The sequence below is a fragment of the Pipistrellus kuhlii genome, unplaced genomic scaffold (assembly GCF_014108245.1).
Source record: "Pipistrellus kuhlii isolate mPipKuh1 unplaced genomic scaffold, mPipKuh1.p scaffold_m20_p_9, whole genome shotgun sequence".
Taxonomy (NCBI): domain Eukaryota; kingdom Metazoa; phylum Chordata; class Mammalia; order Chiroptera; family Vespertilionidae; genus Pipistrellus; species Pipistrellus kuhlii.
Window position 1 is genome coordinate 32597486 of NW_023425595.1, and position 14341 is coordinate 32611826.

The window sequence follows — 14341 nt, forward strand, 5'->3', positions numbered from 1 at the left end:
TGGTCTGAGACATTATGTATGCTCCTATCTTAAAATTCCACTGCTGAATATTAAGGTTTAGCTTAAGAAGTATCCAGCAACCTTGTCCTGCCAGGCTTGGAGACTGAAACCTCAGGTTTTCTTGCTCAGAGTAAAATGGCCATTGCCACCGCTCCCTCCCCCCCTTTTTTTTCTGTTCCCCCTTCCCCCTCCCTTTCTGTATTAACTATTTGCTCTGTCTTGCCAGGTGGTAGGTAAGGACTTTTTATTACAGGCAGGCTATAAGTTAACTAGTGGTCTGACCTTTGTTTAAACTTTCTTGGGACTTTTATGACCCTTTTACAATTCTTGTAAATAGTTCACTTTAGAACTTATTTCTTTCAACATTTCTCTTTTCCTTCTTATCACACATGTAACCTTCACAAATTTCACCCTTTCAAATTAGCCTTCAAACCTTCTATGTCCTTCAAACATGCATAACCATGCCTCAGGCCTTCCATTAAGTATTTCTACTCTAACATTCTTTCTTTCTGTCACACCTTTAGCAACTTGTACAGACCTTTTCTTTCTTTTTTCTTTAAAATGCATTAGAATTCTTCGCTCTTAGAAACCTTAATTTTTCAATGAAAATCAAAAAGTAAACAGCCAACATTTCTTAGATTGACATTTAGCAACACACTTCAAACACACTCCTGCTTTAAAGAAAATACACATTCAACAAAGTACGAGAGACCTTCTACAATAAAAACTAAGAGCAGGCTAATTAAAATGTGCCTAGCAATTAACGTTTCAATATTTTATGTATTTTAAAATATTGATCATTTAACCCAGCAATGCTCCAAAGCCTTCAAGTTATCCAAGACTTTGGAGAATGATGAGTAGGCACACGGGGCTGAAGAAAAGGGGAGTGGCAGGGAGGCCCAGCAGCCTATTCCCAGCCTCCAGCAGCTTGGATTTAAAACTGTCAACTTTTCCCTTAGAGATAATATGCTGAGGTCTGGGTGATAATGAGAAAAGAGTGAATGAAGGTATTTAGTAACATGCAGTGCAGAGGTGAGGTGGCTAATGGCTGTGAGACTAATCTGTCAACCCCCATAACAGAGGCTGAGGAGTGGACAAGGGTCCCAGCGAATTCGGAGAGGGCAGAATAAATGGCCCCCGTGGCCTTCCCTTCCGCACCTTGGGCAAGGCCCAGGCGGGGATCTAGGGTTTGAGGAGGACTTGGCTCAGTGTCCTTTCTGGTTGCATTTCAAGCATGGGCCCGGAGGAGGTTTGGCCCCTGACTTACCCTCGGTTGAAGGGCCAGCACTTCGTTTGGGGTTCGTGAGAGCGGTGGGTAGGAGCTGGAAGGCCTCCTTCTGGGCCTCAGCCTTGGCTTGACCTCGCCTTTGTTTTTGGATTCACGTCTCCTTGTCTCTATTATTAAAGACCTTAAAGGTCAGGTTAACGAGGTCTTTTTGAGGGGTTTGTAGACCTGTGCCCATTTTTTGAAGTTTATGGTGTGTCATGGAGCTGATCTATAATAACAATAAAAGTGTAATATGCTAATTAGATTAGATGATCTTCCGATGGCCTTCAGGACAAAGTCGAGGCTATTGCTGTGAGGGCCGGGCCAGCGGTGGGGATGGCAGCCTGGGCCCTCGTAGCCCCTTGCATTGTCACAAGATGGCCACCTAGGCTTTTATTATATAGGATTTGACAGTTTCCCATGAACTTCAAGTATATTAAATAGACCTAATTAGTTTAACATTTCTGTTTTATAAGGAGAGGGAACAAATTCTGATATATTCCAGGGACCCACTGAAAAAACTCAAAGCCATTTCTAGGTTAAAAAGAAAGTCTTAAAATTTAAATACTGGGAGCTAGGAGAAAGACCTTTCGTTGCATCTGCTTGGTAACTCCTGTTACTGAGAAATACCTGACTTCTTTTGGCCATTTTCATAGTTAGAACCAAATAAGTAGCTCTGGTATTGACTAACAAATTAATTTGTTCCCCACTGTCAATTGTACCCAGGGCTCCTGTGGGGGAATAACAATTGGTTTTGAAAAATCAAGAACACCTGGGTCTCTCACGCATCACGGGAATTACCAGTCTAGCTCTGGCTGGTTTGGCTCAGTCATTAGAGATCAGTCCACAGACCCAAGTGTTGCAGGTTGGACTCCTGGTTGCAAGTTCCCAGCCCTACTTTCCCAGTGTTAAAATAAGGGCGCGTGTGGCAGGCAATCAATCGATGTGCCTCTTCCCATGCTGATGTTTCTCTCTCTCCATTTCTCCCCTCTCTCTCCCTTACATTCTCTCTAGAAATCAATGAAAAAAATATTCTCAGGTGAGGATAAAAAAAAAATCACCACTCTGCTCCACCATCTGTCTATGTGCCTCTCCTTTTCTCTCATTTCCTTTTTTTCCACCTCCAATTCCCTTGCTGGGTTTGGGACAATCCTTTTTCCAGTGTCATCCCTTCCTGCAATGTGCACACTGATTCTCACTTAAAGGTCTTTTTCTTTCATGTGCCTCTGAGTATTTCCTTCTACCATTCTCACCTTTTTTTCACTTCCTCAGTTCTTTCCCGTCTTGCTTTCCCTCTTCACAAATCTACAACCTTCCTAGTATCTTTTAGTACTAGTTGGCCTCTTAACTCATTCAGAAGTAACCTACTTTAGAATAACCTATTTTCTTCCTATTTCTTTAAAAATATATCTCCAGGAAGCAGGGGGAGGGAATGAGGAACCTTTGTAATAATATGAACAATAATGCTTTTACACACTATCAGCAGGAATGGTCTTTAAAATGCAATTTAATCTTGATGAATGTTATAATATAAATAAATAAACCACTTATAATCACACCTCGCTGTTCTGTGACTAGATATTACTACAAGTTGTTTTCTTTGCCCAGGAAATCCTCCCAAGGCTTTAGATGTGATGCTGGCTTTTCCACGGGTGCGAAGTTTCATGTCTTATACTTCTCACAAATATCCTCGAAGCCCTGGTTGATTGAGCCAGAAATACAAGAGTTGTGTTAGATAAGTCCTCCCGCACCACCCCACTAGAAACCTAAGCAATTACCAAGCTCTGTCACCTTACTTTAACAATAGCTCTCTTTTGATTGGGAAAGTATTTCTTAAGACAAAAAAAAAAAAAAAAAAAAAAAAGCACAAACTATGAAGAAAATTTCTTGACATAGTAATAACAATATAACTCTAATGTACTGAGTACTTACTGTGTATTAGGCACTCCTTGTTCTCCATTGTTCTAAGCACTTAATATGTTTAGTCATCTAGTCCCCATAATAACCCTATCAGGTAAGTCCTATTTTTCTCCAATTTTACAATTGAGGCACTGAGGTTATACAATTCACTGTCAAAGAACAAAACAAAGCTAAGGAACAAGGGAAGGGAATAGACTAGGGGGAAAGGGGGGTGAAGTGTTAGGAGGGGTTATTCTAAGTAAGCAGTGAAAACTAGTACTCCTGATAGGATAGAGACCATAGATCTGCACATAATTGTCTACAATAAGTCCTAAATTCTTTGCCAGTTAAAATCTGGCATACAGCCCTAACTGGTTTGGCTCAGTGGATAGAGCATGAGCAAACCTGAGGACTAAATAATGCCAGGTTTGATTCCAGTCTAAGGCACATGCCTGGGTTGTGGGCTTGATCCCTAGTTGGAGGTGAGCAGGGGGCAGCTGATCAATGATTCTCTCTTATCATTGATGTTTCTAACTCTCTTGCCCTCTCCCTTCCTTTCTCTGAAATCAATAAAAAATATTATTTTTAAATCTGGCATGCAGACCTGGCTGGTGTTGCCCAGTGGCTTGGATGTTGTCCTGTGCATGGAAAGGTTGCCAATTTGATTCTCCTTCGGGACACATGCCCAGGTTTCGGGGGTGGATCCCCAAGAGAGGGTGTGCAGGAGGCCACTGATCAATGTTTCTCTCCCTAAATTAAAAAAAAAAAAAGAAGAAGAAGAAGAAAGAAAGAAAACCTGGTATACAGGGGTCATTAAAAGTTGATGATCAACTTCAGCAGAAAGAGCCACTTGGACGAAATAAAGCTTCCCATTTTATGTCTGTTGATCTCCTAGTTGAAAAAGGCACATTGTTGCAAAACACCTGGGGAATAAGTTAAGCAGAACTCTATCTGATAAATGATGAACACAGGCAATATTAGGATATAACTTCCTTCTTTTCCCTTCCTCCTCCAATTCCAAATCACAAACAGCAGCTAGTTGCAAAACCTCGTCAGTTCTCGCCACTCTGGCCCTGAGGACTTCCGTTCCACTTGTTAAGAGAAATTCTAAAACTGAAAGGGACCCTAGAAAATGCACGTTCATACCCAGAAGGCTTTCTTCCTCTTGAACACGAGGATTCTCGGAGACCCCTGGAGATCAAGGGCCCACAATTTAGGATTCTGGCAAGACTTTCAGTCAAACAAAACCAACATTCAGAGGACACTCCACAAGGGCGAGGGGATGAGTTGCTGGAACAGAGTCAGTAGTTGGTCCACACTGGGAGCTGGGAAGTGAAGGCCCTTCCTTGCTTCCTTCCTTGGAAGACACACCCTTGGCCTGAGCTGCAGGGGAGCCTGAGCTCATTAAAATACAAGATACTGACTCAGCAGACACCAACATTGTTCTCTTAGAATTCAAACAACTAAATCGTTCCAGTTATTTCCTTAGGAAACGGCAACATGAGAAACATTCCGGAGATACACTGCCTGAGTTTTTGTGTGCAGGAGAAGCTAGAAGGGTTCTCACCCGCAGAGCAGCGTTGTGTAGGGACTGGAAAGTGTCTAGGGCATTTGATTAAGGAGAGTGAGGGCTCCAACCCTTAGGAGCTCCTCCAGGATGTTAACAGCAACTGAGTTTGCTCATTAGCCTGCCACTATCAGCTCAACCACCAGGGGGCGTGGTGCACATTTTCACCCCGGCGTCTCGGAAAACCCAGCGCTTCCATCCCAAGTCTTCTAAGGTGGATAAGGAACTCTCAGGCATGCCAGTAGCCTGTTTCCCTTGACTTGGGGAAGAGGTGGGAAACCACCCTTGAAGAGACTAAAGTAAAAAAGTTGAAAAGCAAAGCCAGCGATGTAAGTACACCTTGTCATAATTAAACAAGGTTCAAGGTATTTTAGAAAGAGGGAACTCTAGAGAGGAAATGAGGGAGCGTGTGGGTTCCCAAGAGCAGTGTTTTTCAACCTTTTTTGGGCAAAGGCACACTTGTTTCATGAAAAAAATCACGAGGCACACCACCATTAGAAAATGTTAAAAAATTTAACTCTGTGCCTATATTGACTATATATAAAGTAATTCTCTTGAATAGGAATCAAATAAACACAAAGAAAGTATTTTATAATTACTTTATTATGAAATATTAAGTAAACAAAATAGTGAAAAATTATAAAATTCTTGTCTTGTCTGCACCTACGGCACACCAGGCAACATGAACAGCGGTTGAAAAATGCTGCCCAAGAGAACTCAAATCAAGACTGTGCTGAATCTGTGTCCAGTAAAATACAAGCTGGATGGTGTGTCCTGTATGAGAGCAGCAGAGGGAAGCCTCATAATTCACAGACCCAGGGAGGATGCCACGGCCCCACAAAGGACACTTGGCAGAGGGCTTCCTTATATTTGCTTTACAGAGCAATGGGATTCTTTAAACCTTGATTAGAAGTCTTAGTCCTGAAGGTTTCTTAAAATCTTTGTGACTACCAATTTTCAGCTTTATGTTAATTTGCATATCATTTGGCTTGATTTTCATATTTAATTTGGAACTCAGCAGGAGCCTCGAAGCCATAAGTTGGATTGTTCCCATTTCCCATCCAAAATTTTTGAGTTAAGGGCTTAGACTTGAAAAGCAGGAGTAGTGTTTAAATTTGTATTAACAACCCTGTTTCTTTTCCAAGATTATTTTCACATGTTTTGTTTTATTCTTATAAAAATGTAAAATTTACCTTTTGCCCAAAAGGTTTAATACTCTATTGAATAGCTTCATTTTTTTTCACTTGGAAGCTTTTTTTTTTTTTTTTTTTTTAAGTAAAAAGCCATTAAAGATTCATCCTTTTGAAGACTAATTTTTCAATCTCTTTAAATGAATTAACATAAATTACAGAGTGCAATTTACAGCTCAATTCTCCCTGCAAACATGGTGTCCTGCTATTTAGAAGGTTTTATTTTTTTCTCATCCTGGAGGGCTTTTCATAAAGAGCTGGCACATTTAAAGTATTAAGAGGTGTGACTTGGTTTCTTAATTTTTCCCCATGGAAACACTGACTCCCTTTATCTTAGATTTATATAAGCACTCAGTGGTCTCTTGAAACCAATACAAATAGGAAATCTACTGAGGTTGAGAGACATTATAAAAGTATTTTCTACAAATCTACAGAGGCCTAAATAATTCAAAAGTACTTTGATGTCAAAGTCATTTCTATGTCATCTATAGTATGTCCAGACCAATCCTCCAGAAACAAGCAAGCCGAAAAATCTATTGGGGTTTCAACACCTTGGATTCCCCACTCCCATCCCTTACTCAATTCATATCAATTCAAACACAATGCAGCTGGGCTTTTACATGGGGAGAAAATCTTTCATTCACACAACAGCAGAAACAATAATTTAATTATTGGGCAATCTAAAAACTAAGCAGGGCCGAAACTGGTTTGGCTCAGTGGATAGAGCGTCGGTCTGCGGACTGAAAGGTCCTGGGTTCGATTCCGGTCAAGGGCATGTAGTACATTGGTTGCGGGCACATCACCAGTAGGGGGTGTGCAGGAGGCAGCTGGTCGATGTTTCTCTCTCATTGATGTTTCTAGCTCTCTATCCCTCTCCCTTCCTCTCTGTAAAAAATAAATAACATATATTTAAAAAATAAATAAATAAATAAAAACTAAGCAGGGGCCCTTTTTCCCCCGGAAGGAGAAAAAAAACATGCATACGTTCAGAAAACACCCCTGCCCTGAGCTTTTCTGAACCATCATACACGTATTTATCCTCTAGGGGGCAGTAGTTTCCTGCTCCAGAGGAAAACCACCTTAGTCTGGTCCACAGGTTGGCCTTTTGGAGCCTCCTGGGAAAATTCACTTAGCTGTGCCTTAAATTCGAAAAGAAAACATGTCACCTTCAAATCAGATAAAATTCTAACCCAGAAACTAGAAACATCCATTCCAGGAGCCAGAAACACAGGAGCTATTTGTCTGTTCTGATTGCTGGCAGGCTCATAGATAAGACTCCACCTGTATTCTCTGGGTTCATGTCCCTGATCATTTGGCAAAAGCCACAAAAACAATCCACAAGAGCAGCAAACAAGATGCAATTTTTCTGGATGCTCTATTGATTTGTTTAGCCAGTTGCAACTTGATGTCCTTATTTTGAACTAATTAGAAACCGATCTCAGAAATAGGCAGGTACCCCCATGAGACCAAATGAATTGCCACTGCCTGTGTTCCCTCTGAGAACAGAGCTTGAGACAAGACTCGCCTGAAGGGGGTTTATTTGGGAGGTGATCCCAGGATGCAGGAGTGAGAAACGGGTAAGGTGACCGGCCATCCTTGCTTACTTGGGACTCACATCCCTAAGACGTGAGACTTCTAGCGCTAAAACTCAGGAAAGTTCAAGCAGGCTGGAATGAGCTGGTCACTATAGGAAGCGGGGAAGAGGAGGGAAAGTCAGTGCAGGGCTGAGCCTACGAGTTGGTTTGATCCCATGGCACGTTTTGAGGTGCATCTCAGAATTGGGGAGCAATTATTCACGGGTTCTCATACCTTACTAGTCAAGTGTTGCCCTTTGGGGTGTTAAATCCTCCCACAGTTGGCGCTCACATGCATGAGGGCCTGTGAGTTCCTTAGGCATTTCCCATTGTGGCTTCAGAGAAGCCCTGAGCAGAGACTGAGAGAAGCACAGGCAGCTGAGGCCCAGCAGCTCTGTTGGGTTACGCCTAGCAGATCTGGTTGCTGTAGCAATGGCTGGAGTCAAAATTGGACTTACAAGGTGTGAGGTCCAGCACAAGACATGTCCGGTCCTTAAAGGTTACCTTTGCCTAATATTTGAGCTCCACAGGGAGCCACCAACTGCTCCTCTTAGCTTCCCTTTAGTTTATTAATTCAAAGGAGGTGAAACTCTCCAACTCTTTGTTTAAATAAGAAATTCTATGGAGTGGTTTTACTTCCCTCGTGGATATTGAGGAGGTTGCCATGCCAATGATCTCCTCCTGGTGAAAAAGAAAATAGAAAATTTGCAGGTATCTGTCCAGCCTCAAAACCCAAAACGTCCATTTAAATGTCATCACATTGTGCCCTCACTGGTTTGGCTCAGTGGATAGAGCATCAGCCTGCGGACTGAGGGGGTTGTGTATCCCAGGTTTGATTCCGATCAAAGGTACCTTGGTTGTAGGCACATCCCCAGTGGGGGGTGTGCAGGAGGCAGCTGATCGATGTTTCTAACTCTCTATCCTCTCCCTTCCTCTCTGTAAAAAAAAAAAAAAATCAATAAAAATATATATTTTTAAAAAAGTCCTTCACCCCCAAAAAATCCCCCCCCCCAAAAAAAATAAATAAATAAATAAATGTCATCACATTGTAAAACATTAGGGAAGATAACCAATTGAATCACAGACCTTTTAGAGGTTAAGGTGTACTGTCACAAGATACATTGACCATTTCTGAAGCCCAGATGTCTCGCAAAACTTTTTGGAAATCATATTTGCAACAACGATTCATACGTAGTTTTACTTCCATCATTCTTTTAAACTTTTTATTACAAAAAAATGTTCAGAATCCTCTTATACCATCAATAACCATCAGCTTTTGGTCATGCTTCTTCTGTCTCCCTCTGTTAAGAATGCATGAAGCAGCAAGCAGCAGAAAGACCAATTGCATGATGTTAAGTAAAAGCATTATTTGTTTCAGATAATGTCAAGTCTGAATAGGCAGTCAGGGGAGTGTGTAGAATAGAGTGATGTCTTCAAAAAATGAGCTCCCTCTAATGCTTTGGTTCTCCATTTTTAGAATGTGTTGAAATATGGTTGCTAAATATCCAGAAATCACATCCTTGTACCAGGAAGAAAGAATGAAGGTAGAGAGATCAACCAAAGGAGTTGTATGCATGCATATAAGCCTAACCAATGGACACAGACAAAAGGGGGTGAGGGCATGAGTGGGGAGTTGTGGGGGAGGGGTAATGTGGAGATAAGGACACATATGTAATACCTTAATCAATAAAGAAATTAAAAAAAAAAAAGAATGAAGGTGGAAAGAACCTAAGAATATGCCAGCTGCTTCCGGTTTCCTTCAGAAAGTTTTCCCAGACTCTACTCAGTAACTTTTACTTACATCACTTTGGCTTAGATAGTCACATGCTGCAAGGGAGTGTGGATGGTGAGTAGTTTTAGCTGGGGACACAGCCACCCTGAACTAGATCAGGGTCCTGTTAGTTAAGAAGAAAGGTCCTCTGTCCTTTTGCCAGTGATCTTCTCTCTGCTTCCAATTTTCTCCCTCCCCTTGACCACCCAGGACATTCCTTTTATTTAATAATATTTATTTCATATTCCCTGCCAGTCCCAAGGCTAGATCCTGGGGCTCTAAAGAGAAGTAAAAAGTAGTCTTTGCTCTTGAAAAGGTCCTAGTCTAACCTATAGCAGGAAGCAAATACACACTATCTAAACTTAACAATTGCACAGTCACAAAAGCACACTATTTCAAGATATAGCCCTGGCCAGTGGGACTCGGAGGGTCGGAGCGACATCCTGGGTACCAAAAGGTGGAGAGTTTGATTTCCGGTCAGGGTTCAATCCCATTGGGGCACATGTGGGAGGCAACCAATAGATGTTTCTCTATTACATCAATGTTTCTCTCTCTCACTCCCTCTCTTTCAAAAAATTATATAGAAGTCTCTCAAAGATATAAAACCAGAAACGGCCCAAAGGAGTTGCATTTTGGAGATCAGACTGAAACAGGAACATGTAGAGCTGAGGATTGTTGAAACTATTTTAAGCTCTTTTGTAAAATAACTCTGAAAAATAGCACTTGCAGTAAGCATCTTTGTGCATAAAGGATGGTTGCCATTTTGAGTCATGTTTTCATGATACATTCTTAGAATTTCTGTGTCAAAGATCTCAGATACAGATTTGCTTCCAAAATTAGGCAGGGTTGTTAAAGAGTTTAAAGGAGTGGCATATCTAAACTACCGAGCACATAGCAGGCACTCGATACACATTAGTGAGAAACAAATTAATCACCTTGAGTTGTGTACAAATTCCAGCCCCTTCCCATGAGCTGCTACAAAGAAGACGCTCCCTGGTTCTTTCGCTAATACAAATAGTACTGCAGGGAGCAGTCCTGTGCCACCGTCCACTCAGGTTGGAGTGTATATTCCAGGGAGAGATTTCTAGAAATGGGTATAAACACCTGTCTTTTTGCTAGATATTGCCATGTCGCCTCCATGGGGGGGGGGGGGGGATACCATTCTGCACTTCCCCTCGTAATGTGGGAATGTGTTTTTCTCAGGCTTCACCAAGAGAAATTGTTGTCCAACTATAGGATGTATATTCATCTGATGGGTGAGAAATGGTCTCTCGGCATTGTTTGAATTTGCATTTCTAGAGGATACTTGTCATTTCCCTCTGTCACTGCCCAGTTTAAATTTCTCTGACCTTTGCTAGCACTTTAATTGGTCTAGCTGCTTGCCAAGGGGATGACCCAGACCTTTGTTCCTGAGGGGCCTGAGCCCTTGATGGCCTTGCCCTTGGGAGGTCAAGGATGCCTCATTGCCCCTGTAGCGTCATTACTGAGCACAGAACTACCAAGGGGCATCCTCGGAGATTCTGAGTTCCAAACATTCTCCTTCTGCCCCACAGAGGATCAGCACCCCTGCCTCTTCATGAGAATCAGGGTTGATCATACCCTCCCACCATCGTAAGTCCACTTTTCCTTCCGAACCACTGGTAGGAGGATCCAAAAGTGACCAGGTGGTGGTTGTAGCTTCGGGTTGTGTGGAACTCTCCAGTGTCCCTCGGTGGCAGAACTTGCCCCTCCCTGAGAATCGGAACTTCTTTCCAACAGAGTCTCAAGTTGTAGAACACAAAGCCAAACGACTACAATTGGGCATCTCCTTCTTCTACTGGGTTCCTGGACCTCTGTATTCCAACTGATAAGACAGAGCACCACATAGCAACCATTGGTTGGACACCTATTGCACCCAGACAGCATCCTCTCTGAGTCTTTCAGACCAACTACTTCCAGGTGTCACGGTCTATAGGCAGACCAGGGGGTCCCGTGAAAGAATCACTACACCCTCCAGTTTGGATAGGATCTCATGTAATCAACTTGTTCGATGCCCTCAAAGAATGAAGCCACCCTAGGGACTCTGTGGATGGCAAGTCAGACAATCAGCAGCGGCAGCAGCGAGGTCAGCCTTGGTGAGCAGGAGCCCAAGCCGTTGGGCCAGGGCACAGTTTCCATCCCGGCCGCAATGACTACACCAGCCACTGCCACGCTGGAGTGGCTAAGGTCAGAAGTCAGCGGATGCCCACCAGGGAAGACATCCTGCCCACCTGGCTGTCGAGTGCCTCCTCTGAGGTGGATGCTTCCTCATGAGCAGAGGTGTAAGGCAAATATCTTCACACTCGGCACTCACCCCTCGTAGGTCCACCCACATGCCTGTCCCTTCGGCTTCAAGCCCAGTGGTTCACCACTGTTCGGAAATGTATACCTCTACCATAGATCACTCTTCGCTCCATAAAATGCTGACAACTGAAAGCACTGCTGAGGGCTGAGGCCACTAGGATTTCCCCTCTACACTGCCTTTCAGGGCCACCCTGCCTGGGGCTATCATGCAGCAAGAGGCCATTTTTGAGTCACATGAACTTATAGGTGAGCCTCCCCATCCATAAACCAGGCCTGGATGTTTTCTCTCTCCGTTATCCGGTCATAGAGAAGCCCCTCTGAGGCCCTACGTGTGAGCTGCAGGGAAGGCACCAATACAACAGATTATGTGACATGGGACTCTGAGCTACGCGCTCACGTAACTTGTTTGTGCCTTCTGGACCTCCTCAGGTGCAATGTACCCTTCCACCATACAACGGAAATGGACTGCTGGTGTGCCTCCCTGACCTCATGACTTGATGGATTCGCATAATCAGTTGGTGTCCGTTGGCTAGTCAGTTTTTATAGGGCCTAATGGTCCATCAAGAGGTACATTTTAAAATATATATAATTTTATTGATTTCAGAGAGGAAGGGAGAGGGAGAAAGAGATAGAAACATTAACGATGAGAGAGAATCACACCCCACACAGGATGGAGCCTGAAACCCTGATTGTGAATCGAACCGTGACCTCCTGGTTCATAGACAGATGCTCGATCACTGAGCCACACCAGGTAGGCAGGAGCTCCGTTTTGGATACAGAGCTCCCTGCTGCAGGAGGCATGGCCTGGCTAGAGGGTCTGTGCCATGCATCTCCTACTGGGGCTTGTCAGAGACTCTTCGCAGTGTCCCTATCTCCAAGGGACAGAGCAACTTGTGCTGCAACCTAATGCACAGCCATCCCTTACTCTGGGCCTCATTTGAGATTGTTAGACTTCTGCCTACCTGGTAAGTGGATTGGGATGGTATTCTCAAAGCGGCATATACTGCCTCCAAAATCCAAAGGACCCATCAAACATGAATATGTTTCTTAGAAATAAGGAGTATAAGGGATGATAATTTGTTCATTCCCTCAGAAGGGATGTCCCAGCATGCCTCAAACCAAGACCCCCCCCTAAAGCCCTCACTTAAGGACTGAATCTTTTTAGAGTTTATATCCCATCCTCTGGCACATATACACTGAGTGGACAGATTATTATGATCTCTGAACGCATAATAAGCTGGCCACTCAGCGTATTTGTGTCTCAAATGGGTACCAAAAGCATTCTAGACTTTTGCCGGAGATCAACCTCCTATTTGCCCTGAGTTTCTTATCAATCATTGCAAAGGGGAAAACTGATCAGGTGCATGATTTATAGTATCTTTGATATCAAATAAATGAGGTACTCAGGAGAAGAAAAGAGAGTGGCCAGATTATTATGCGTTCAGAGATCATAATAATCTGGCCACTCAGTGTATATCTTATTCAGATATTCAAATTAATACCATATTTCTGTTTACCAGGTCCAATTACCATGATGTCATCAACATAGCAAACCAGAGTGATGTTCTGCAGAAAGTCAAGAAGACCAAGGCCTTTGTAGACTATATTGTGATAGGACAGGACAGTTATCATAGTCTTGGGGCACAACTGTGAATGAGTACTACTCCTCCCATATATGTGTGAACTGCTTTTGGCTCTCCTTACCCATGTGGATTAAAAAGAACATATCGACAGGGTTAAAGACAAATGCCCAAGGCTGTGCTGATCTATCTCAATAAAGATCCTACATCCAGCAAGAGAGCTGCATAGAGGCTACCATTTGGATCATATGGACATCCTGATAACCACATGATCCAAAAGGATCCAAACAGATCCTGCAGACACTGACACAAGTGGATTAAATGAGGGATGTAATAGGGGCCACTACCCCTGTAGCCTTTACATCTTTGTGGGGGGCATTAATTTCTGAGCCCAAACAAGCTGCCAACTTACAGATTCAGGAACTAAATAATGGTTCTAGTCTTAAGCTACTAGATTTTGGTCAGGGTTGTCATGTAGCAAAAGCTGCACTGGATATGCAGGTTGGAAATGTAGAAGAGAGATGTGAACAGCCCGTGTAGATTTAGGAATCATAAGACGGTAACTGAAGTCAACAGAGCAGGTGAGAATGTTCTGGAAAATCAAGTGGCGTCAGAGCAGCTTGAGGGCCCCAAAGTCAGCAATACCTACCTACTAAGTTCAGGGATTCCTATCTCAGAAAAGGGCATTGCCACCTACCCAGGCACCAAGGCTGCAGACCTGAGCCTGTAGCAGCACACACCATGCCTCTGATCTCTCCTTCAGGCACCCTACCCTCCAGCAAAGTGGGACTTTCTAATGCTCCCCAGATGTGCTGTGCTCTCCTCCCACCACCACGCCACTGCCCATGCGTTTTCTTCTAAGTGCAAAGCCCTTCCCGGCCCCCTCTTCACATACTTAACTATTTCAACTTCACGTGTCACTCCTTCTGGGGAGTCTTCCCTGGCCTCCCCCAGCCAGGAGTTACCTTGTCCTCCTTTCATACATTTCTGCGCACAGTTCACAGCACACATCGCTGAGATGGTTGTTTGATCTCTGCCAGCCCTTCACATCCTCCTCACCTGATCGTGTGGCCCTGAAGGGCATAAAAGGACTGTGCCTTTTCTGTCTGTAGGCATCCGCGCTCACATATAGTCAAGAACTTAGAATGTCTCTCTGGGAACAAATAAGTCT

General features: G+C 43.4%; 1 long non-coding RNA gene across 1 annotated transcript; it reads left to right on the forward strand.

The window, feature by feature from the left end:
* The first annotated feature begins 235 nt into the window (after nucleotides 1-235).
* LOC118712767 lies at nucleotides 236-13883 on the forward strand. Its single transcript, XR_004986127.2, has 3 exons — nucleotides 236-511; nucleotides 1473-1478; nucleotides 13872-13883. It is a non-coding gene; the product is annotated as an uncharacterized LOC118712767 (long non-coding RNA).
* Nucleotides 13884-14341: the final 458 nt, after the last annotated feature.